Genomic DNA, 20,495 nt, shown 5'->3' with positions numbered 1-20,495 from the left:
TTCACACAAATTTCAATTGATCTGAGATACGATGTTAATGTTTTAATTACTTGAACTTATCCGTGTGTCCTACTACTTGAATATACTCCCGTATCCAGATCCCAATATTCAGTCTTACAGGTGAGTATACCACAACTGATATCTGTTCAGGGGTTAGATGCGAGGGCCGTGAGAGCTCAGGTCGATACTTCCGTATACGCAAAGAGATGACGGCTTCGACTTTTGGTGTGTCCCCTTTAGAGGATCTTTTGATTACAACAGCAGCGACTATCAATTTTATTGTTTCATCAGCTAGCTGAGGGCGATGCTATGTTTCAAGCATTTGCGGAAAGCATTATCCGGGGACTAGGTCAGTACTTCCATACAACAGAAGTCCCGGGATAATACCTGTAGGACCAGTTTTGATGCCGTTCGATTGCGTAACGAACGTTTCACGTGCGGAATCCGTGAACGTGCGTGACCGAACACACAATAACGTACTACTAACGTGATTCCATTAAGAAATACGACTTGAACGGTACAAGAATCACGATTACACCACTTTCTCTCTCTAGACTTTCTCTCTCTATAAGTCTTCTACTAACTTTTCCAAAAATCTAACTAAAATTATGACATAACCTCCTATTTATATGGTCAAGGCAACTTAATGAAAGTTCTCATTAATTACAAGTTTGCCACCTTGCCATTTCTAACTAAATATGACATTATGCGCTTGATTTCTTCCGGCTTCTCACTACGACTCGGATTGACGAAGGCGATAGACAATAAATGCATCAACAATCTCCCCCTTGGATATTGCCGTAGTCAATCTCGTAGTGAAACTCGTAGCAACTTGTCTTTCTCTCTCTCTTGAGTTCCTCTTGCTTGAACAGAATCCCGGTGGATCTGTCTTCAGCTTCCGTTGCTCTTTTTCTTCAGACTCTTCAGGCTCCCCCTTTCGTCAAGCTTCCGTGCTTTTGGGATCGACGCTTGGCTTTGCGTATCAACAAATTCAAAAACCTGCACATCTCAACCTCTCTATTATAAACCAATAAAGTTGTGATTCCAATTAATGAATCAACTAAACATTTGAGAATCTTTCACATTTAAAAACTTTTCAAAATTTGAAACATTCCAAATTCTGATTCAAATTAATGAATCATCTTAAACATTTCAAATCAATTAACCAAACCATCTGTTTATCATGTTTAGCCTTTGAGATTTTGAATATCAGCTCTTCAACATCAGTTGTCGAAAATCTTTTTGGATTTTTCAACATAAGAAACAAAAATGCAATAGCAGAAATTAAATGCAGAAATGAAATATGTACAAACATATTTTTGTGAGTTTGTGTAAGAGGATCATATCAGTTTTTGAGACACATCACACGCACCGTTAAGCTTTTAGACATTTTAAGTTCTAAACGATTCACGTTGATTGACGATATAGTTGTCCTCTTAAATTTTCATACAACTTTCAATCTATTCAGGATACTATTTAAGTGTTTTATGAACTTAGTTCGATTCATGTGTCCCACCTCTTGAATATACTCCCGTATCCAGAATCCCAATATTCAGTCTTACAGGCAAGAATACTACAATGATATCTATACATAAATTAGGGGTTAAATGCGAGAACTGAGGGATCTCAGGTCAGAACTTCCGTTCAGCAGAGAGATATCAGCTTCGACTTAGCAGTGTGTCCCCTTTAGAGGATCTTTTCAGCTACAACAGATGATTACCAATTTTATTGTCTAATCAGCTGAGGGCTTTATGCTATGTTTCAAGCATTTTGCGGAAAGTATTAGCCAAGGACTAGGTGAGAACTACCGTTCAGCAGAAGTCCCGGAATAATACCCCAGACATCATAGAGTATAAACACCTAGTATATCAGAATACGAGACCTTTCAAACGAGATTTCAGGGGTTACCTATATATCCAAGTAGTGTTCCCCACGAATTTCACAAGTTTGAAATTTTAGGTTTATATCCCGAATAAATCTACTAAATGTACAAAAACCTATCGTCACATCATCAGTGAGACCGTTTATTACATTTGACATTACATTTCTTTAGCGTGCTGTGATAGTCCACTGATGTACTATCATTTCCTCTTTTTTTACAACAAAACTCATTTTTGACTTTTCAATGTTTTTGACATTTTCAAATTTTCTAATTTTTTTAAAATTTTTCTCCCCCTAAAATCAAAATATATTTCAATTTTGATTTTCTGAGAAAATTTGAAACAAACTGTACAAACTTGACAACATGATATCGAATCGCTTCAATTCGCCATCCACTTGGCGTAAACAATCAGAACTCCCCCTCACAACAAACTATTTTCCCATTATGATCTCAAAACACTTAAGTTTGTTTTAATCAAAATGGGAAAATAGTTTGTTGTGAGGGGGAGTTCTGATTGTTTACGCCAAGTGGATGGCGAATTGAAGCGATTCGATATCATGTTGTCAAGTTTGTACAGTTTGTTTCAAATTTTCTCAGAAAATCAAAATTGAAATATATTTTGATTTTAGGGGGAGAAAAATTTTAAAAAAATAGAAAATTTGAAAATCTCAAAAACATTGAAAAGTCAAAAATGAGTTTTGTAGTATAGGGGAAATGATAGTACATCAGCTAGACAGGCACAGTATGCTAGAGAAATCAGTCGACTCCATTTGCAAACTACGAGCCGAATGCCAAAGTCTCAGAGCCAAATTCTCCTCAAAGTTCTACAGGGTCAAATCAACAGACGTTTGTGTCCGGTGTGCAGTGTAACATTGCGGTTAACATCAAGAATGGGAATGAAATCACCGAGAATGCAGCCAAACAGCACATTGCGTTACTGGCATCAGTTTTGGAAGCTTATGAAGGTTTGGTCGCTGGTAGGATCGGTAATCCCGATATGACTAAAGAGGATTACGATCAGATCGATCCGGAAGAACTGGAACTAATAGATATAAAGTGGTGCATGGCAAGTTTGGTACGAAGAGCTCAACGCTTTATGGAGATCACGGGTAGAAGCAATCTGTCAGGTCCTGATCAGAAATTGGGTTTCGATAAGACAAAGGTTACCTGTTTTAAGTGGAAAGAACGAGGTCATTTCAAGCGTGAGTGTCCGAATCGTGAGGTGCAGAATCATCAGAATCCGTTCACGAACGATTATTATAGACAAGCTATATATCACCGCCCAAATCAACAATCTGCTGTTTAGAGACCTCAGATTGAGAACAAACCAGAGAAGGCACTTATCGTAAACCAAGATGATGAAAAAGTTGCGTCTGGGTTTAGTTAGGACAAGTATATTCCAGGAAAGGATGATCGAGCAATGATGGCTGAGGTAGTTGAAATTACCGAGATAGTTGCAGAGCCGAAGGTTATCGATGAGGTAGTTACTAAGAATGTTGATGAGATAGTTTCTGAGAGTGTTGTTGAGTCTGATTCTGAGGTGGTTGAGGAAATAGGTACTAAGATGGTTGATTCTGTGACTGAAATTGTGATTGAAGAGGTTATGGAAGTTGCTGATCAGGTGGTTCCAGAAGTTGTTGAAAAGGTTTCTACAGATAACTCTGCAAAAGCTGGAGAATCAGTGACTGAATGTCACACCCCCAAAATCCACCTGCGGAGTATCACCGCTTGGGAGCGTGACTAACCAGGATCAAGCCACCAATCATATTGAACATGCATTTAATATTAAATAAAGTAAGTGAAAGCCATCCATTCAATACAAAAAGTGTCCAAACATTAAATCGTTTCAAAAGTGTTGCGGAAGCATAGTAAGTAAACCAGTGTCAATAGTTTTAAGTATCACAATAGTAAAGCGGAAAAACCACGATCCTCGTCCACAACGACCTGCTTCTCCAGTGCAAGCTCCAAGTACCTAGCGATCTGCAAGGCATGTAACAGAATGATCAACAAACTAGTTGAGCGAGTTCACATAAAGGAAATGCGTAATAGTAAGTTCATTATAATAGGTGGCTCTACTGGGCCGTTTGTATATTTTACTGGTGGTGGTGTTCCACGTTTCCTGTGGTGGTGTTCCACGTTTTCCTGTGGTGGTGTTCCACGTTTTCCTGTGGTGGTGTTCCACGTTTTCCTGTGGTGGTGTTCCACGTTTTCCTGTGGTGGTGTTCCACGTTTTCCTGTGGTGGTGTTCCACGTTTTCCTGTGGTGGTGTTCCACGTTTTCCTAACCACTAGACTACTCGTAACTATAGGTATCCTTCACAACCGAGGATAGTGATGTGGTAGTCTAGTCATAGTGTCAATAGAGTATCTAATCAACCTTCCAATCCCATTCCCAACCCCGGGAACCCCATGCCTTGGTAAGAGTGTGAACTCACCTTGGTTTGCTCGGTATGCTAAATAAGTGCTCACAGTTAATTAATCACGTCCTATGTATACACGTATAGCAAATCAGTTCATGCTCGAAATGTTACGCATGCAATTAATTGGTTCACATAGCAGTCAGTTTGCATATCAGTACAACACGTAGTATTACACGAATAAGTTCATCACCAAGCATGGCATGTAAATTAATTCAACATATGTTCCTCTGTTCAAAGCATTTTCAAAACCCTAGTATCTTTCGATTCATAATTCATCCTTCGACAGTCCATTATCCTTCGGACCGAAGGTTATGCTTCGGACCATGCCATCTTTCGGTCCAACTATCTTTCGGTCCAACTATCTGTCGGTCAAACTATGGTTCGGTCAACGAGTATCTTTCGGCCAAACAATCCTTCGGTCAACTACTATGGTTCGAGGGATCGGTATCTTTCGGTGTATTGATAAGTAACTGTTACGTTTATCCGATTAACCATTAACACAATTTTCACAAATCTGCTAACATCAACAAGATCAACCAAGCATGATTCTCATGTTTATCAAGAACCCTAATCTGAAACAAGATCATTCAAACTATCCGATTAACACATATGCGCCGATTACATAAACGTGTCCGATTACAATATTCTAAATTACAAGTTATCATCAAATCGTATTACCAATCATCCATTTAACAAACATAAATTTCCTATCCGATCGATCACCCTGACTGGATTAACTAGCCGATTAACAAAACGATTCGTAACACCGAACATGAAATCATTTGACCATAATCACAACAGATCCAATGTGCATACAATTCCGATTAATACCCATACACAATCATCTTACAAATCAGTTAACATACAACCAACATATTTACATACGATTGATAATTCAAGAAATCATGTATTGTGGACACTAACCGGGGTAGAAAATAAGAGAATCGATCAGCAAAAATCTCCGTATGAGTTGTGGTTGCCGTCACAGATCAAAAGTGTTCTAGGGTTTTTCTCCAAAAACTGCCGACTATGCATGTGTTTCGTATATAACATTTCACAGTAATGGACCAAGCCCATTTAAAATGACTGGGCCGAAACATATCGAAGGATATGTTTCGTGATTTTGCGGGCCGAATGATGTCGAAGGATATGTTTCGTGCTCGAAGGATATGTTTCGTGGTCCTTCGAGTCCTTCGAATCCTTCGAACTATGTTTCGATCTAGACTAAGTGTTTAATAATAATTCTAATAATAATTCCAATATTATTTTCTATTATAGCAAGTAATCACATATAGGCACAATGACGATATGTCTCATTAAAACACAACGAGTACAATTACAAATCCATAATTCAAACAGCTAGACAGTCAAAGTCAACGCGCATTAAATGCGAAAGTGAAAGTCAGAAACTCGAGTTGTCACACTGAATTTCTCAACTTTCAATCACGACAGGAGGAATTTGTTTATACAATGAAATCTATTTTGCCTCCTAAAGTTTTTGACTCTTTTGCAGATTATTTTGAAGAGCCAAGAACTGGAACGTGTCCGAGATTTGAAGCAGAGAAAGAAGAAGTCGAGGAGATGATCGACGTGTCGAAGGAAATGACTGAAGAAGCCCTAAAGGAGATTGCAGATAAAGCGCTGATGAGCAAGTTAAAAGAGGTAGATTCAGACATCCAGGAGTCAGTTGATAAAATGTCAAGTCTAGGAGAGGATACTGGAGTCTTAGAGGTCACCATGGTCAAGTCGTCTGAGTCGGAGTCAAATCTTGTTGGTAAAATTGTTTGTGAGGATGAGATTATAGTTGAAAAGGTTTCAATCCCCGATACACCGTGTCTAAGTTGTTCACAACCATGCACGGGGTGTCTTGAAAAAAGACACCAAGTATCAAGAATTGAAACAATATGCAGATTTGGTGAAGTTTGACTTAGAGCAAGTAAAAGAGGCATACGACACATTGTCTAGATCAATAAAAATGATCCAAAAAGAGAGTCTTGAAAATGATAAAGCAACAAAGTTGGCACAATCAACTTTATTTGATAAACAAAGAGAAGTCAACTTTCATTTAGATACAATCGCATCTTTGAGAAAAGAGCTTGAGTTGATTAAAATTGAAAATGATAGAATTGATCAGAAATTGATGAGTTATGTGGCGTCATCGTATGTGTTAGAACAAATAGTACCACAACAACCACATGCTTCACCTGCCTACAACAGTGTTCCACCCCCAATGTGGAATCATTATACACAGAAATATCCAGATGGGGTGGAAGCTGCTTTAAACATCAAACTGAAAACACTTGAGAATGATTTACCTGGTAACATTGATATCACTTTCACTGCGTCTGATACTGATAACGAATCCCAGATTATCAAAAATTTTATTGATCAAGTGTTGGACGATGAGAGTGAGAAATCTGAGAAGGCAAAATCAGTGGAGTCCGGTAGTGATTCTGAAGAGGACGGAAACTTTTTAGATCGTTATTTGTCAAAAACGGATAAAAGTGAGGATGATGATTTAATTATGGTGGCTTACACTATGGTTGGGTCTGACAAACTTTATTCCAACACCGAGTTTCAGCTTCAGAATGTTAAATTTGAGAATGTTTAGAAAGTGTTTAAGCTGGTTGAGCTGAGCGTAAATGAGTTAAAGAAAAATGATTTCCTTTCAAAACTGAATAAGTCAGTTGGTCCGTCACGTCCTACTAGTCCAGAAAAGGTAGAAGGGATGGGTAAAGACCAAAACAGGAAAAATCAATTAAAGAAAAAAGGTATTGGTTTCGAGAAACGAACGGTTAAGCAGGTGGTCAAGTCAAAAGATAGAATTGATGATGTGTTTGTTGTTGATCCTAGCACTGAAACTGAAAAGATTATATCTTTAGTCAAAAGGTTGTGGACGACTTCAATGCATCGCAAAAACTAAAAGTGGAAACTGTAACAACCACTTTTGTAGAATATGATAAACGTGTGTGTTATCGCTGCAATGAAGTCGGCCACATGGCAAAGCAGTGTAAGAAAGTGATTGAAAAACCGGTTGTGGTAAAGGTGTTAATAAACAAATGGTTGAGAAACCAAAGGTTGAAAAACCTAAGGTTGAAAACAAAAAGGTTTCAAAACAAATCATTCAAAAACCTCGACCAAAATCACCGGTCGTTGCAAAAGATAAGCAAGTGATGGTTGCACCGATCCGAATTCTTAAACGGGGTGAAAAGTTGAAGTCGGAAGATAAGCCAAAATCGACTTTCGAGATTGGCGAGTCATCTAAGTCTCCCAAGACTTCGAAATTTTACCCTAAAGCAAAAATTTTTGACAATCAATCATGGGTCGCAAAATCTAAACCATCTGATGAGATCAAAAAGATGGAAAGTGTGTTGAAAAATGAGTCACAGTTAGTGAAAGATGATGTTGCTGTGTTTGAGTCTGAAATTGATCAGTTTTTATCGGAATTTCCCAAACTCCACAACAAAGTGAAACAAGATAAAAAGGAAATTGAGCCAAATGTCACATTTAACTTTCCTAAAACAAATGAGAAATGCAATGTAGTTTTTGGGTCTGTGTCGGAAGTCAAAAGGTCGTGGGCATCATTGTTTAACTGATGTGTTTGTGTGCTGATTGCAGGAGTTGCCCAAGTCTGTGCTATCCAGGTGGATAATGGACAGCGGAGCGTCGAGACATATGACGGGATCCTTAGCTCTATTATATGATGTCAAATCAATTAATGGAAGCTACGTTGGATTTGCTGGTAACCAAGGTGGAAGGATTGTTGGTCAGGGAAAGCTCACAAACGGCATCATATCTTTTGACAAAGTGAATTATATTGTTGAATTGATGAACAATTTCTTAAGTATTTCACAAATTTGTGACAAAGAATTTAGCGTACATTTTACAAAAACAGAGTGTTTGGTTTTAAAGCTAGGGTTTAAAGTCCCTGATGAGTTAGTGCTGTTGCGTGCTCCTAGGGTTAATGATCTTTACATTTTAGATATGAGCACGGCAACACCAACAACTCCTCAAAAACAATGTTTTGTAACAAAATCTAAAGCAACTAAGAAAGAGTCAATTATGTGGCACAGAAAAATGGGTCATATACACGTTCGTAAAATGAATTTTCTTGTGCACAACGATTTGGTAGAAGGTGTGAATGTTAAGAATTTTCATTTACTTGACGATTGTGTTGCTTGTAAGAAAGGTAAACAGGTACGGAAGTGTCATCCGCTAAAGATGATCAACACCATCCGGTTACCTCTCGAGAGATTGCATATGGATCTCTTTGGGCCGGTCAATGTCAAAAGCATCAGTGGAGATTCTTACTGTTTGGTTGTTACGGATGATTATACAAGGTTTTCATGGGTTGTTTGTTTGGAAAAGAAGGACGAAACGTTTGATGCCTTGATGGTTTTATTCAAAAAGATGGAAATAGTGTACAAGCTGCCAATCAGAAGAATTCGAAGTGATAACGGAACGGAGTTCAAAAATAACAAAATGTACGAGTTCTGCAACGAGAAGGGGATACTACATGAATTCAGTGCACCATACACACCACAACAGAACGGTGTGGCTGAACGAAAGAATAGAACCTTGATCGAAACTGCACGTACAATGTTGGCCGATTCCAAGCTTCCGATTTTCTTCTGGAGTGAAGCTGTGTCAGCGGCTTGCTATACTTTGAATAGAGTTCTGACAGTGAAGAAATATAAAAAGACTTGTTTGGAGTTGCTACATCGCTATAAGCCAAATCTTGAGTTCTTGGAACCTTTTGGCTCTCCGTGTACTTTCATAGATGCTGATGGTAAATTCGGAGCGAAAGCGAATGAAGGGTTTTTCGTAGGTTACACCAGCCCATTAAAAAGGGTATTTGTACCGTGTCTGGGGAAAGTGATTCAGGTCCATCATGTGGATTGTCAGAAGCACACGCCGTCGCAACAAGTTCCCGGACAAAGATTCCTATTTGACTACGACAAACTCTGGGAATCGTTTCATCTGCCATCCGAGCCGAGTAAGGAGGAACTTGCTCTCATGTACTTGTATCAGCAAAGTCAATTGCAGGAGCCGGAATCTAGACCGCTAGATGTTCCTGCGCCCACTGTGGGCACTCACGATGATGAAGCCGGACCAAGTGGAACAGTTCATATACCGCCAGAGGAACCAGAGGAACCAGCTCCGTCATTTGACGTTTCTGACGACTCAGAGGAGGAACCCGCTCCTACCTTTGACGAGGAACCAAATGAGACATCAGAGGAGGCTGTTGATCAAATCGTTGATCTCGACATTTCAAATCTGGAATCGGAAGTTGTAGTGCCTGATACTGTGATGCCACGGACACTGTCTTACACCCTTCAGAATAAATTATCGGCGATTTACAGAGTGGTGTCAAAACGAGACATCAGATTGACCAAGCTTTTACATGTTTTTATTTAGATATTGCTGATATGCAGAAAGAAGTCTCATTCAAATGTTTTATTTCGCAGATAGAGCCCAGGACTTACAAAGAAGCGTTGACCGAAGACAGCTGGGTTAATGCAATGCAGGAAGAGCTACAACAATTTGAGAAACTGGGAGTCTGGAGACTGGTCGATCTGCCGAAGAATCAGAAGTTGATAAAGACAAAATGGGTGTTTAAATGTAAACGTGACGATAGAGGAGTCGTGGTGAGGAACAAAGCACGTCTAGTGGTTCAAGGCTTCAGCCAACAGGAGGGTATAGACTATGAAGAGGTTTACGCGCCGGTCGCAAGGCTTGAAGCTATTCGTATCTTTCTTGCCTTTGCATCCTGGAAAGATTTCAAAGTATATCAACTCGATGTTAAATCCGCATTCCTGTATGGCAAGATTCGAGAAGAAGTTTACGTGGGGCAACCACCGGGGTTTGTAGATCTACTAAACAAAGACAAGGTGTACTTACTGGATAAAGCATTATACGGTCTACACCAGGCCCCGAGAGCCTGGTATGAGACTCTCTCGACCTACTTGTTGGACAACGGGTTCACAAGAGGAACAGTAGACAGTACCTTGTTCACAAAAGAAGAAGCAGGCCACTTGCTGATTGTGCAGATCTACGTTGATGATATAATTTTTGGTTCCACCAACGACGATTTGTGTAAAGAGTTTGAGAGAGTAATGAAGAAGAAATTAGAAATGAGTTCAATGGGGGAGATGAAGTTCTTCCTCGGGCTGCAGGTAGAACAAATGCCCGACGGAATCTTCATTCACCAGTCAAAATATGTAAAGGATGTGCTCGATAAGTTTGATATGACAGATTGCAGTCCTGCATCAACCCCCCTCGCACAGAACCATGGTATTTGTCCGGATGAATAGGGAGTGAAGATGGATGAAACGTTATACCGATCAATCATTGGGTCCTTAATGTATCTCACAGCCTCCCGTCCCGACATCATGTATCCGACATGTCTGTGTGCACGATATCAGTCGAATCCGAAGCAATCGCACCTGACGATCGTCAAACGCATCTTATGGTATTTGAAGGGTTGCCCAAGCATCGGCTTGTGGTACCCTCGTTCGGGTGATTTTACCTTATCCGGTTTCGCTGATTCAGATTTTGGTAGCTGTAAGCAGAACGCAAAGTCCACCACTGCTGGGTGCCAGTTCTTCGGAACTCGGCTCGTTACCTGGCAGTGCAAGAAGCAAACTGCAGTTGCGCTCTCCACGTGTGAGGCTGAGTACGTCTCAGCCTCTAGCTGTTGCTCGCAGATCCTATGGATCCAACAGCAGATGCGCGACTTCGGTCTGCAATTCTTGGATACTCCGATATTTGTGGACAATGAAGCAGCTATAAATGTTACTAAAAATCCGGTTCACCATTCGAAAACAAAACACATTGAAATCCGTCATCATTTTATAAGAGATTGTTACGAAAAGAAATTAATACGGATTGAACATGTGAGCACCGATGATCAGAAAGCTGATTTTTACACAAAACCGTTTGATGAAAAGATATTTTATTATCTTTTAAGGTTAAATGGGTTAAAAAATCTGCAATCTGGGAGGGTTATCGAGTGTGAAGCCGAATTGGGCGGCGATCTGACTTGAACCGTATCGAGTTGTCAACTTTTGTTTGTACAGTTGTATTTCCTGCTTTTCGTTAAAAACAAAAACAAAAAAATATGTTTTAGTTTTAGGGGGAGATATTCGCAGAAAAATACAAAAACATGATAAAATCATAAAAATCCAAAAACATTAAAAAATGCAAAAAGAGTTGTGTAGTATAGGGGAAATGATAGTACATCAGCTAGACAGGCACAGTATGCTAGAGAAATGTAATGTAAAAATGCATTTAAGCAGTCTCGCTAAAGATGTACCGGTAGGTTCTTACAAAATTAGTAGATCAGTTTGGGATATAAACTAAATTTAACTTGCGTTTTCGTGGGGAACACCTCCAGGATATATAGGTAACCCCTGAAATCCTGTTTGAAAGGTCCCGTATTCTGAGATACTAGGTCTTTATGCTCGGTGATATCTGGGGTATTATCCCGGGACTTCTGCTGTATGGAAATACTGACCTAGTCCCCGGATAATACTTTACGCAAAAAGCTTTGAAACATAAGCTTCACCCTCAGCATGCTGATGAAACAATAAAATTGATAGTCGTTGCTGTTGAAATGCAAAAGATCCTCTAAAGGGGACCCACCTTAAAGTCGAACCGTCATCTCTCTGCTGAACGGAAGTTCTGACCTGAGCTCTCACGGTTTCGCATCTACCCCTAACAGATATCAGTCGTGGTATATTCACCTGTAAGACTGAATACTGGGATCCGGATACGGGAGTATATACTGAGGTGGGAACACACGTTAACGTTTAAGTCTATACTGAATACTGGGATCCTGATCAGATTGAATGTTTTGCGAGAATTTAAAGTGGATCATTATACCGACAATCAACGCGAATTGCTTAAGGCTTAAAATGAAATAAGCTTAACGGTGCTTGTGTTCTGTCGGCAGCTGATATGATCCCCTAACACGCTCACAAAAATATTGTGTGTATATTTTTCAGTTTGTACAGCTTAAAACCCAAAAAGATTTTCTTTTCTCATTTCATTTTCGACAACTGATACTAGGAATTGGAAGATCAAAGTCTGTGTGCAGATCATGTTAGTGTCTGATGAGGGTTGGGAAAGCTGTGATTGCAAACTAAGATTGGTATAGTGTTTGACAGATAAAACATGAAATGTTCAAAGTTCATTAAGTTGAACTGTTTTTCATATGAAATATCAGAGTTATTCATAAATCAGATCATCCAGGGCCATTAACTTGGACTTGGTAGGTCAAACAGTTGACCAAGGTCATTAACTTGGACTTGGTCAGCTGGGTGGAACAGAGTTCAATCAGAAAATTGCTTAAAATGGAATGTTTTGAAAATACAAGTGTTTGACCGTTTGAAACAGTTCACATCGTTTGAAAATTAACTTACCGTTTGAAAATGGTTAACCGTTTGAAAGCTGGTTACGTCGTTTGAAAGTCGCTGACCGTTTGAATGTTTCAAACGGAAGGGTCTTAGGTATAAATACCTTAGTCGTCCGTTTGAAACATCATTACATCAGACCTTACACTTTCAAACGGTCAAGGCGATTTCAAACGGATAGTGCGTTCAACAGCGATTTCTTTGTATTTTCTACCGGATCTCGTGTTTTTCAGTGGTTTATTCAGTCGTAATCATGGTGAAGGTAAGTTTCTGATCTTATTGTCACCTTATTTCACATTATTTTGTTGACGGCGATGATCTGTTTCTCATATGATTAGATCTAGGGCTTTTTGTATAGAATAAATTGCTAATGATCAATAGGGTAGTGTCGTTTTGGAAGAAAGTTCAGTGTTTGATAGTTTAATTGTTCAAATTTGTAGTGTTTACACACGTTTATATATATGCAGATTGTTCATGTCTAGATTTAGAATGTTACAGGTGTTTTTGTTTGATAAAACTCATATCCATGGGCTCGGAATCTTACTTAGAACAAACCCTTAGCTGTAATTTGTTTGATTCGATCTGTAGATATAGGTTAGGGTTTGAGCATAATTTCAAACGAACAGCACCTGACCGTTTGAAAGTGCTCATTTGAAATGTCCCGTTTGAAAAGTGCTCGTTTGAAGTGTACCATTTGAAAGTCTTCGTTTGAAGGATTCAGGATTGAGTTCAATCGTTTGAACTCAGGCCGTTTGAGTTTCATCGTTTGAACTCAGACCGTTTGAGTTTCATCGTTTGAACTCAGGCTGTTTGAGTTTCATCGTTTGAACTCAGGCCGTTTGAGTGGTATTATTTGAACTCAGACTGTTTGAGGGTCATAGTTTGAACTGAGGCCGTTTGAATGTCAACCGTTTGAACTTAGACAGTTTGAATTCAATCGTTTGAAACTGATTTGTATGAATGTTGACCGTTTGAATGACATGAGTTTGAAAATTGATTTTTAAAAAAAAGTCTAATTGTGTTGAATGTTTATGTTTTGCAGCCAACTTCTACATTATTCAATCCTAGTCACAATACTTGCTGCAATTTGGATGAGAAGCAAAATCCGAAGTTATCAGACTTCAAAGATATTCTGGAATTCATGAGAAGGATACCTATTCTGAAGGCTTTGACAGAGAGACGTCTAGTATTCAGATCACATATCAAACGCCTTTGGAAGAATGCTTCGTATGATGAACAAAACAAGATAATTAACTCAGTTGTGAAGATAGACGATGAAAAGAAACCTATTGTCATTACTGAAGAAGTTATCAGAGAAGTAATTGGGTTTCCAGATGAAGAGAATTCACCAACGAAGTTGCCAGAAAAGATGGTCAAAGGGTGTTTGCTTAGAATGGGATATGTAGGTGAACTGAACAGTGCCAGTTATTTGAAATCAAAGTTCACCAAGCCTTATAAGTTTCTGATTCATGCAGTGATGATTTCAATGAGTCATCAGAAAGGCGGTTATGATACCATGCGTGATTATTTGATGAACATGGTTGTATCTCTTGTGTTAAACAAAAAATATAATTTCTCTCATATTGTTTTCCATTACATGGTTGAGGAAATAGTGTCGGACAGAAAGACTTGGTTATATCCCAGATTTGTACAGATGATATTAGATCATGCTTATCCAAATTTGATTAGAGATGAAGAAAATGATATGTTGGTACTATCACACATGGATAATGATTCGATTAGAGCTTTAGCCAAGTATCATCCAAAACATCCAGAGCCGACAAAATCTGCTGAACTATTTGGAGCCATCAAAGATAGAAGCTATCAGGATACTGATTCCGAGAATCATGAACATTGGAGAAACGAGGAAGAGAGAAAAGAGAAAAGTTATGAAGGAGAGCTGAAGATTCTTAAAAGTTTTATTTCTAAGAGAAGTGAATGGTTCTTGAAAGAAGAAAAGAAGAAGTCAAAGAAATCTACTCCTACTGTGAAATCAGGCGAAGAATCTTCTTCACAACCAAAAAAGAAACAAAAGAAAACAACTCCAATGTCCTTGATTGATGAGCCTGATGAAGATATCTCTGCTGCAAATGTTGAAAAGGAGCAAGAAGTGGCTGTTGCTGAAAATATAGAAATTAATGCAGATTTGTTTACAACTGATACAGATTTTGTTGAGAATATTGTGCAGACTGTTACGTCTAATATTCAGAAAGAGAAAGAGAAAGTGTTAGATGATGTTGAAGGTGACGACGTTGATAAAGACACTACCAGTTCTTCTAGTTTGCCTGAATATGAAGTGATTGATGCAAAAGAACATGAAAGACGAATGAGAGAAGAGGTAGAACAAGAGAGATTGATTAGAAAAAGGAAAAGGGAAGAGAAGGAAGATACACCTTATGTACCTTCTCCGGAGCATGTTTCAGTGTTACAATCTTCTCCGAAGGGTAGAAAGAAAGCTGCTGGTCGAAAGAGAACTACACCAAAGATTAAAGTGTCAAAGCGGCCACAGAAGATCAAGCAAACACACCCAACACCTCCACAATCTCCAATACATAAATCTCCTCCTAGACACCCAACACCTCCACAATCTCCAATACATAAATCTCCTCCCAGACACCCAACACCTCCACAATCTCCAATACATAAATCTCCTCCCAGACAACCAACACCTCCACAATCTCCAATACATAAATCTCCTCCCAGACACCCAACACCTCCACAATCTCCAATACATAAATCTCCTCCCAGACAACCAACACCTCCACAATCTCCAATACACTCAACACCACCCAGACAACCTACTCCACGACGACAACCATCTCCATTGTTTCAATCAACACCACCTCCACATCAACCATATTATTCTTCATAAGACCTTTTTGGCACACCTCCACTCACCCAAGCACAACCTGGTTCTTCAAGTAAAGGCCTTTCGATACCGCAAGATAATCTGCTAGATGTTGATTTCGACTTTGCAAACAATTCTCAAGTATTGAAATTGGAAAAGAGAATTGATGAGGTGATAGCAGAAAATAAAAAGTTGGCTGATGAATGCAAAAAGATTGCTGATAGAGAAAAGACTCTTGCTGGTAAGGTGTAGAGGTTGGAGGGTGAAAACAAAGTGTTGACACTGAAAATTGAAGTTGATCAGACAGAAATCGACGTTCTGAAAGTTCGAGTGTCTGAATTAGAAGAAGAGAAGAGTCGTCGAGAAAGTGAGAATGAATACTATAAGTTAAAGAATAAAGAACTTATGGCTGCTAAAGCGTTGCATGAACACAAGTTCTACATGCTGAATAGAGTTGTGGAAAGTATGTTAGAGACATCAGTGGAACAGAAATATGAAGAGTTGAAGTTAGAAGACCTTCGTGCAGAACGTAAAGCAGAATTAGAAAGGCAGATGAAAGATAAGGGTAAAGGGGTGGAAGGAAGTTCTGTAATGTCTATTGTACCTTCAATGGTGATAGAAAATCCTGAGCCAATATCTTCAGTTCCTGGTATAGTCGAAGAAGAATCACCAACGCCTAAGTTAATTGGTGGCGAAGATGAAGAGGATGATGAAGATGATGATGAGGATGAGTTTGTTTATTCTGCAAGCAGTCACAGTTCTAAAGGCAATGATGATGATGATGCTGCAGGAGATTCAGGTGTTAGAGTAACTGAAGTCTCAAAAGAAAAAGTCGTTGAAGATCTGTTAAACGACACAGTTAATGAAGAAAGTGGTGAAGCTGAAGGTAAGGGGGAGTCGAGTAAGACACAGATTGTAGAGCATCATGAACCTTTGTTCTTACGTTTAGACGTGTATAGGGAGATGTTAAAAGATGTAAATCCCGAGATTCAAATTGATCTTGAAGCAGATCTGGAATCGTTTGATATAAATAAACAGAAAGATTACAAGTATGATTATGTTGAAGATGCTGATCAGTATGATAGGGTTGAAGTAGAGGATTGTTCTGATAATGAGGATGTCCCTGAAGATACATCCAAATTTCCAATGTTAATGGAGTTCTTCGCAGCAGAAAACAGAGAAGAGTTGCGACAAAAGGTGACTGAAGCTGTGAATGAAAAGGTGTTTGAAAACTTGAAGAAAGATACTGAAAAAGAAAGTCAATCAAGTGTTGAAAAAGAAGATCGTTAAAAGTGGTTTAAAGACAGTCATGAGAGAAAGTTCAAAAGGCCTTTGAAGTTTTTTCAACGTGATAGATCTATTTCTCTTGGTGACATTATAAGTTGGGGTTTTCTTCCACAAGTAAACGCTTATGCTATTCGTAGGGAGTATGGCGTCCAATACTTCAAACGTCTATATGACATTATGTCATTACCATGGTGGGACGTCGATGAATTATCTCAAGTGAGAACCTTGGATTATCAAGTTAGGCAGAATGATAAGGCGATGTGGGGATATATTAAGTACGAGACTTTGAAAGGTCTTCGGAAGTGGAAGCCTCATCGGCCTAGACGTATTCAAAGAGTAGATCCGGTGACTGGTGTTACTGAAACCATTCTGAATGTAAAGCCTCCTAGAACCATGACGACAATTCCTATGCCAGAAATGGAGCAAGATTTTTACAAAGGCTTTATTGATTGGGTTTACAACTGTATCACAACTGAGGCAATCATAACTTACAGAGCTGGTGGTGAACTTAGAAATATTCATGTTTATGATCCTATGTGGTTGGTGAATTGCTCAACAAAAGACATTAAATGCTTGTTCATTCACAAGATTCACAAGATTCGTTATAAAGCAGAAGATAAAGATCAAGCTCTTCAGTTTCAACGTGTAGTGTCACTGTGCTTTCAAAAAGGTATCAACTCAAAAAGCAAGTGGACATCTTCATGGTGGGAGTTAGATGAGAAGATGAAGAAGAAAGCAAAACGTGAACGTGAACGTGAGAATCGAAGAATGGAAGAGAATAGAGGAAAGTTTATGAGACAACAACTTGAAGAAGAAAAGGCTTTGAAGAAATAGAATGAAAAGATCAGAGTTGCGCTAAGTCGAAAGCCAAAACAGAGGGAAGAGAAATACAGAGCTGTTCAAAGACCCAAAGACCAAGACTGAAGACTGCGGCTCTATCCAAGGGGGAGTTTGTTGGTGCAGTATGTCTAAAGCCTATGTCTTAAGTCCAGGGTCTTAATATGTCAAGTTTGTATAGTCTAGGGGTCAAATATGTAAAGTTTTAAGTTGTTTATTGCCTGACCGTTTGAAACGTGTCCGTTTGAGTTTCAAACGGAAGGGTGTGTTGCCTGGCCGTTTGAAATTGTGTGTGTTATTTCAAACGGTCAGCCTTGCCTATATAAAGGCTTGTGTGCTTTTCATTTCATAGGGTCAGACCTTGAAGTGTACTGTTACTCTGCCGAATTTTCAAGTCAAAGTGAATGAAAAGCAAGTAGTTAAAGTATCTGCAACGTATCTTCATCTATTTTCTACTATTTCTTACTGATTCTGATCTGATTGAGTGTTTCCGCCACTCAATTAGTGTGTATTGCTCAAATTGACTCATTCTAGAGGTCAAACTGATCCTACAGATGGTTGTGGGTGTGTTCGGCTGAGAGCTCTAAGGAGAGGGAGAGAGAGTGTGTTGTTGAGTTTGTTGTGATGAAATGAATGGTGGATCAAGGTTACTACTTATAGACAAAGCTTAGGTTAATTACCCAAAGGTTACAATGTCTAATTGATATTAGACAAGAATGATTTAAATAATCAAATATAGGACAAGGGTGTCCCCTTGGGGACCGAATTCGGTTAGAGGGGGGGGGGGGGGTCTTGGTTCAATTTCAACCATTTAGTTAGGATTTAGTTATGTTAAGTTGGAGGTTAACTCGGTTACTAGCGTGTTATGCATTATAGCGGGTGTTAGGGTATTCGGGGACCCTAACTGGTTCAGAAAAAGAGAAACAATGTTGTTGGCAATATTTTTATGTTCAGGATAAAGTCTGGTTGTTCGGTTGGATAGTGATCCGTTAAAGTACTTAACAAAGCTTTAAAGTGTCGTTATTACTATTTTTAGTGACACAACTTATTCCCGACACTTTGGAAAGTGTCTAGTAATATTTTCCTCATGTTTTGGCACTTTATTAGTTAGCTAAATGCTGAATTTTTAATTAAAGTGCTGAATTTTGTACTTAGAGTACGTTTTAGGCACATCCGGTCACTGTAATTATCACCTAGTGACGCAGTTCTACAACCCTTATATCCCTACACTCTCTACTAGTGTAGCAACTATCTCTAGCTCATACAGGCCTTAGAGGCAGTGTCTGCCTGATGCTGGCTATATCAGCATGTTTGATGGGTTATCCGTTCATTGTGCTACTGTGCTTTTGTGCATCAAGGTTGTCACTAGAGTTCAGTATGTAAATAATGGAGTGACAGCAAATAAAGTATGATGCAAGTATGTACATGTATCAGTATTCAGGTAGCAGTTTATCCACAATTTCAAGCAAGCACAGTAATTAAGCAGTAATTAATTATTAATTAAGTCGTATGGATACCTGATTTAGTGAGGGTTGTCACAACTCAACTCTGAACTGACTCAAAACAGGAGCCAACACCCTGCATATACAGCAGACACAAAAAACTCGACAATATCTCTGACCCAAAACAGACCTGACTGGACTCGAACCTGACCCGGACTAACACTTAGACTCGACAACGAAACACAGACCTGATGACTCGACAACGTAACACAGACCTGTAGACGCAATCATCATAACTAAAATACAAACTCCACTACTGAACTCGATACACAAACAAAAGATCACGACTTGACCACGACTCGACAGTAAACATTAGACAGATAGACTCGACTATAGAAGACAGAAACGAGACTCACTACATACGAAGAAGTTGCAGAAACATACCTTGTAGTCGAATTAATGTAGAAGCTAATATGAAAGCAATCACCAATTTGGAACCCCACTTCGATTTGATGTGAAATTAGTGGATTGATGTTGAAAAGGAAGTGAATCAGTGGTGATAATGAAGATTGTAAAGGTGGTAATTGACAGTGGTGGAGGTGGTCAGTGGTGAAGGATGGTGGTAACAGGGGTGGTGAATACGATGGTGAGGTGGGTGGTGGCAGAGAAAAATGGTGGTGGTGGGTTCACTGTAAATCTCCGGAGGTGGGGAGTTTAAAAACTAGGGTTTCAAAAGTGAACTCAATTTGGGGTTTTTCATACTATTATCGACGTGTGGAGTCTACGCGGCCCGCGTAAAGTTTTAAGATAAGTGGAGGCGGGCCGTTTCGCTCCTCAATTTTTTTTTTCAAATTCTTTTAAGTCCACACGGGCCGCGTGAAAGAGAAGAAATGGTTGAGGCAGGCCGCGTGGACAGCAAATAACAGCTGCAATGTTGACAGCAGTTGCAGTTTTGTTTGAAATTGATTTTTTATTAATTCCCAATTTGCCCCCAGCCCTTATATTGTCGATTTTAACGTTAAACGAACCTGGAAAGCTGTTCCCTTGTCGATTTCGCCAATGTTAAGTAATGTATACCTGCAAAATACTTCACGACACACAATAGACGCACAATAACACGAAAAATGACGCAAATGACCCAACGACACATAAACACTAAACTAACGACGCGACACGAATAACGACTCAATGTACAAACTCTACACTTGAGTTTTCACTCAAGAGACTACGCGGTGGTGCTAGGCGGGTCCGAAAGAGGAACGGTTTCCTCTTCGGTGGTGTCGATGGGACCCCTAAGTAGTGCTTCAACCGATGTCCATTTACTTTCCACGAATTCGACTTTTCTTCATCAAACAACTCCACGGTA

Source organism: Helianthus annuus, chromosome 10 (assembly GCF_002127325.2).
Source record: "Helianthus annuus cultivar XRQ/B chromosome 10, HanXRQr2.0-SUNRISE, whole genome shotgun sequence".
Taxonomy (NCBI): Eukaryota; Viridiplantae; Streptophyta; class Magnoliopsida; order Asterales; family Asteraceae; genus Helianthus; species Helianthus annuus.
The sequence above is the reverse complement of the archived record's forward strand: the minus strand, read 5'-3'. Positions refer to the sequence as shown.